The sequence below is a fragment of the Cygnus atratus genome, unplaced genomic scaffold (assembly GCF_013377495.2).
Source record: "Cygnus atratus isolate AKBS03 ecotype Queensland, Australia unplaced genomic scaffold, CAtr_DNAZoo_HiC_assembly HiC_scaffold_273, whole genome shotgun sequence".
NCBI classification, from domain to species: domain Eukaryota; kingdom Metazoa; phylum Chordata; class Aves; order Anseriformes; family Anatidae; genus Cygnus; species Cygnus atratus.
Window position 1 is genome coordinate 412 of NW_026109865.1, and position 5,725 is coordinate 6,136.

The 5,725-nt window shown below is 54.9% G+C and overlaps 1 non-coding gene across 1 annotated transcript; it reads right to left on the reverse strand.

Moving 5' to 3' along the window:
• Positions 1-3,151: 3,151 nt before the first annotated feature.
• Positions 3,152-3,315, reverse strand: LOC118261392 (U1 spliceosomal RNA). Its single transcript, XR_004782387.1, has one exon. It is a non-coding gene; the product is annotated as a U1 spliceosomal RNA (small nuclear RNA).
• Between the last annotated feature and the right edge of the window lie 2,410 nt (positions 3,316-5,725).

Consider the following 5,725-nt stretch of genomic DNA (forward strand, 5'->3'; position numbering starts at 1 on the left):
GACTGCCGATAAATGATGGAAAGCGGCTCGGCCAGCTCCTCCGCCAGTTCTTTCAGTACCCTCGGGTGCATCCCATCCGGCCCCATCGACTTGCGCACATCCAAGCTTCTTAGCAGGTCGCCAACCATTTCCTCATGAATAGCGAAGGCCACATCCTGCTCCCCATCCCCTTCCGCCAGCTCAGGGCACTGGGTATCCAGAGAACAACCGGTATTGCCGCTAAAGACTGAGGCAAAGGCGGCATTAAGCACCTCAGCCTTTTCTTCATCGCTAGTAACTAGGTTTCCCCTCGCATCCAGTAAAGGATGGAGATTCTCCTTAGTCCTCCGTTTCGCATTGATATATTTGTAAAAGGATTTTTTGTTGTCTTTAACGGCGGTAGCCAGGTTGAGCTCCAGATGAGCTTTGGCCTTTCTAATTTTCTCCCTGCACAGCCTCGCTACATCCTTGTAGTCCTCCTCAGCGGCCCGCCCTTTTTTCCAAAGATTATAAACCCTCTTTTTTCTGCTAAGCACAAGCCGCAACTCTCTGTTGAGCCAGGCCGGTCTTCTTCCACGCCGGCTCGTCTTTGGGCACGTGGGGACGGACCGCTCCTGTGCCGTTAAGATTTCCTTCTTGAGGAGCGCCCAGCCTTCCTGGACTCCTCTGCCCTTCAGAACCGCCTCCCAAGGGACTCGGCCAACCAGCGTCCTGAGCAGCTCAAAGTCAGCCCTCCGGAAGTCCAAGACAGCAGTTTTACTGGTCCCCTTCCTGGCCTCGCCAAGAATAGAGAACTCTACCATTTCGTGGTCACTCTGTCCAAGACAGTTTCCGACCACCACATCTCCCACCAGTCCTTCTCTGTTTGTGAAGAGAAGGTCTAGCGGGGCACCACCCCTGGTGGGTTCACTGACCAGCTGCGTCAGGAAGCTATCTCCCACGCTCTCCAGAAACCTCTTAGACTGCTTTCTCCGTGCCGTGTTGTGTTTCCAGGATATATCCGGGAAGTTGAAGTCCCCCATGAGGACAAACGCCGACGATTTTGCAACTTCTGTCAGTTGCCTATAAAACTCCTCATCCGTCTCCTCATCCTGGTTCGGCGGTCTATAACAGACCCCGATCAGGACGCTAGCCTTGCCGGCCTTCCCGCGGATCCTAACCCACAGGGATTCAACCTTATCATTCCCAGCCTGGAGTTCCACAACATCAAAAGATTCTCTAATGTAGAGAGCCACGCCACCACCCCCTCTGTGCTGCCTGTCCCTCCTGAAGAGCCGATAGCCAGGCATTGCAGCACTCCAGTCGTGGGAGCGGTCCCACCACGTCTCCGTGATGGCAACCAAGTCGTAGCCTTCCTGCTGCACGATGGCTTCCAGCTCCTCCTGTTTGTTACCCATGCTGCGTGCATTAGTGTAGATGCACTTCAGCTGGGCCATCGTCTTCTTCCCCAGCCTAGCCATTGTTTCCCCCGGCACGGCTCCAACAAGCCTTGTTTGAGCCCCGTCCCCCTTCTTGCCTAGTTTAAAGCTCTCTCTATGAGCCCCGCCAGCTCCTGGCCTAGGATCTGTTTTCCCCTTGGAGATAGGGACCCGTCTGAGGCCATCAGGCCGGGTGCCGAGTAAAGCTCCCCATGGTGAAAAAACCCAAAATTTCTGTGCCGGCACCAGCCTCTGAGCCACCTATTAACCACGTGAGCTTTCCATGTCCTCTCCGTGCCTCTCCCTTCCCCCGTAGGGATAGACGAAAACACCACCTGCACTCCCGCTCCCGCCACCAATCGTCCCAGCCCCCTATAGTCCTGTTTCATAGCCTTGAGGCTTCTCTTTTCAAGATCGTCACTGCCAGCCTGGACTATCAAAAGCGGGTAATAGTCAGAGGGGCGAACCAGGTTTGGAAGCTTCCTGGTAACGTCTCTGACCCTGGCCCCAGGGAGGCAGCAGACTTCCCTATGCGTGGGGTCAGGCCGACAAATAGGGCCCTCCGTTCCCCTGAGGAGGGAGTCGCCCACAACAATCACCCTTCTTTCTTTCTTGGTGGAGGCAGTCCTGAGGCGTGGAGTCAATTTCCTCACCTCAGGCATCCTCCTGGGCAGGCTTCCTACCTCGTCCTCACCCACCGGTCTCTCAAGCTCCAGGGCCTCAAACCTATTGTTCAAGGGCACCTGGGAAGGCAGCGCCGGAAGGGGAGGGCATCTCCTGCGAGGTCGAGAGGGGACCTGTCTCCATTCCTCCTCAACTCGCAGGTCCCCTCCCTCTGCCCGATGGCAACAGGGCAGGGGGTCCACCCCCCCTTTGGGGCGTCTCACCCCGGTCCCTCTCCCTCCGGTCCTGCAGGGAGTCACTCCACCAGTCTATCTCCCGCTCGCACTCCCTGATATCCCTCAACCTCTGCACCTCCTCCTTGAGTTCCGCCACCATGCGGACCAGGTCGTCCACCTGCTCGCACCTCACGCAAGCAGTCCCTCTGCCTCCCGCCGATGGCAGCAAGAGGCTCAGACACTCCCCGCACCCGGAGACCTGAACTGCCGCATGTTTGGACGGGCAGTCGGTCTGGGTGTGTACTGACTTCCTAGAGAAAGCACCGTGCCTGGTGGAGACCATTTCAGCCCAGCTGACGGGAGAGTGCCGTTAGAGGAGGTGTCCCTATGGGTGGGTGTGAGCGCTCCGCCCTAACTGCCTCGCTAACTGCCGCGTCACTCCCTGTTTGCCGACCCTGTTCGCCGCGCTCCTGGTCGCTCGCGCTCCCTAAGGGCTGCCTTTGAACGGCCGGGGGGAGGAGCTGTCGCTGACGCTGCTGGCTCCGCCTACGCCTCGTCAGCCTCCCTCACGAGGGCTGCCGGTGCCTGGCGGCTCGCTCACGTAGGCTCGATGCCCGAAAAATAGCCCTGCCTGTCCCGATCCCGCGCTCCGCTGCAGCACGCGTCTGCCCCGGAGCCGGTCGCCTCGGCAAGTGGTGTCTGAAATGACAGTGGTGCCCGATTTAAAAGGCCCGCCGCTGACGCTGTCGCTGACGCTGCTGGCTCCGCCTGCGCCTCGTCAGCCTCCCTCACGAGGGCTGCCGGTGCCTGGCGGCTCCCTCACGTAGGCTCGATGCCCGAAAAATAGCCCTGCCTGTCCCGATCCCGCGCTCCGCTGCAGCACGCGTCTGCCCCGGAGCCGGTCGCCTCGGCAAGTGGAAATAAGCGCGAACGCAGTCCCCCACTACCACAAATTATGCAGTCGAGTTTCCCGCATTTGGGGAAATCGCAGGGGTCAGCACACCCGGGGTGCAGGGGATGAGCCTCGCCCTGGGAAAACCACCTGCCTGATCATGGGGACTCCCCTGCCAGGTAAGTAAGAGCCCTGCCAGGTAAGTAAGAGCCCGGCTGCCGGCTCTCCACGGGACAGCCGAGGACGCAGACGCGCGCCTCCCTCCGACTCGTCCACGCGGCACACAGACGCGGGCTCGCGCCTCGCTCCGACGGGAGCCGCCAGGTCTACCGGCCAACCCCCCCCCTGCCTCGTTGGGGTGGCCATGTCTACCCGGAGCTCGGCAACGACCGGGCGCACCCGCCGTCGAAGACTGGTTTAGGGTTAGGGTTAGATCCGTTAGGGTTAGGGTTAGGGTTAGATCCGTTAGGGTTAGATCCGTTAGGGTTAGATCAGTTAGGGTTAGGGTTAGATCCGTTAGGGTTAGATCCGTTAGGGTTAGATCCGTGAGGGTTAGATCCGTTAGGGTTAGGGTTAGATCCGTTAGGGTTAGATCCGTTAGGGTTAGATCCGTTACGGTTAGATCCGTTAGGGTTAGATCCGTTAGGGTAAGGGTTAGATCCGTTAGGGTTAGATCCGTTACGGTTAGATCCGTTAGGGTTAGATCCGTTAGGGTTAGGGTTAGATCCGTTAGGGTTAGGGTTAGGGTTAGATCCGTTAGGGTTAGGGATAGATCCGTTAGGGTTAGGGTTAGATCCGTTAGGATTAGATCCGTTAGGGTTAGGGTTAGGGTTAGATTCGTTAGGGTTAGGGTTAGATCCGTTAGGGTTAGATCCGTTAGGGTTAGGGTTAGATCCGTTAGGCTTAGATCCGTTAGGGTTAGATCCGTTAGGGTTAGATCCGTTAGGGTTAGATCAGTTAGGGTTAGGGTTAGATCCGTTAGGGTTAGATCCGTTAGGGTTAGGGTTAGGGTTAGATTCGTTAGGGTTAGAGTTAGATCCGTTAGGGTTTGGGTTAGATCCGTTAGGGTTAGATCCGTTAGGGTTAGATCCGTTAGGGTTAGGGTTAGGGTTAGATCCGTTACGGTTAGATCCGTTAGGGTTAGGGTTAGATTCGTTAGGGTTAGATCCGTTAGGGTTAGATCCGTTAGGGTTAGCGTTAGATCCGTTAGGGTTAGATCCGTTAGGGTTAGGGTTAGGGTTAGATCAGTTACGGTTAGATCCGTTAGGGTTAGGGTTAGATTCGTTAGGGTTAGATCCGTTAGGGTTAGGGTTAGATCCGTTAGGGTTAGGGTTAGATCCGTTAGGGTTAGATCCGTTAGGGTTAGGGTTAGGTTTAGATCCGTTACGGTTAGATCCGTTAGGGTTAGATCCGTTAGGGTAAGGGTTAGATCCGTTAGGGTTAGATTCGTTAGGGTTAGGGTTAGATCCGTTAGGGTTAGGGTTAGGGTTAGATCCGTTAGGGTTAGGGTTAGATCCGTTAGGGTTAGATCCGTTAGGGTTAGGGTTAGGGTTAGATCCGTTAGGGTTAGGGTTAGATCCGTTAGGGTTAGATCCGTTAGGGTTTGGGTTAGATCCGTTAGGGTTGGATCCGTTAGGGTTAGGGTTAGATTCGTTAGGGTTAGAGTTAGATCCGTTAGGGTTAGGGTTAGATCCGTTACGTTAGGGTTAGATCCGTTAGGGTTAGATCCGTTAGGGCTAGATCCGTTAGGGTTAGGGTTAGATCCGTTAGGGTTAGGGTTAGGGTTAGATCCGTTAGGGTTAGGGTTAGATCCGTTAGGGTTAGATCCGTTAGGGTTAGGGTTAGATCCGTTAGGGTTAGGTTTAGATCCGTTAGGGTTAGATCCGTTAGGGCTAGATCCGTTAGGGTTAGGGTTAGATCCGTTAGGGTTAGGGTTAGGGTTAGATCCGTTAGGGTTAGATCCGTTAGGGTTAGGGTTAGGGTTAGATCCGTTAGGGTTAGGGTTAGATCCGTTAGGGTTAGATCCGTTAGGGTTAGGATCCTGAGGGTTAGATCCGTTAGGGTTAGATCCGTTAGGGTTAGATCCGTTAGGGTTAGGGTTAGGGTTAGATCCGTTAGGGTTAGATCCGTTAGGGTTAGGGTTAGGGTTAGATTCGTTAGGGTTAGAGTTAGATCCGTTAGGGTTAGGGTTAGATCCGTTAGGGTTAGATCCGTTAGGGTTAGGGATAGGGTTAGATCCGTTAGGGTTAGGGTTAGATCCGTTAGGGTTAGGGTTAGGGTTAGATCCGTTAGGGTTAGGGTTAGATCCGTTAGGGTTAGGGTTAGATCCGTTAGGGTTAGATCCGTTAGGGTTAGGGTTAGATCCGTTAGGGTTAGGGTTAGATCCGTTAGGGTTAGGGTTAGATCCGTTAGGGTTAGATCCGTTAGGGTTAGGGTTAGGGTTAGATCCGTTAGGGTTAGGGTTAGATCCGTTAGGGTTAGATCCGTTAGGGTTAGAGTTAGATCCGTTAGGGTTTGGGTTAGATCCGTTAGGGTTAGATCCGTTAGGGTTAGGGTTAGATTCGTTAGGGTTAGAGTTAGATCCGTTAGGGTTAGGG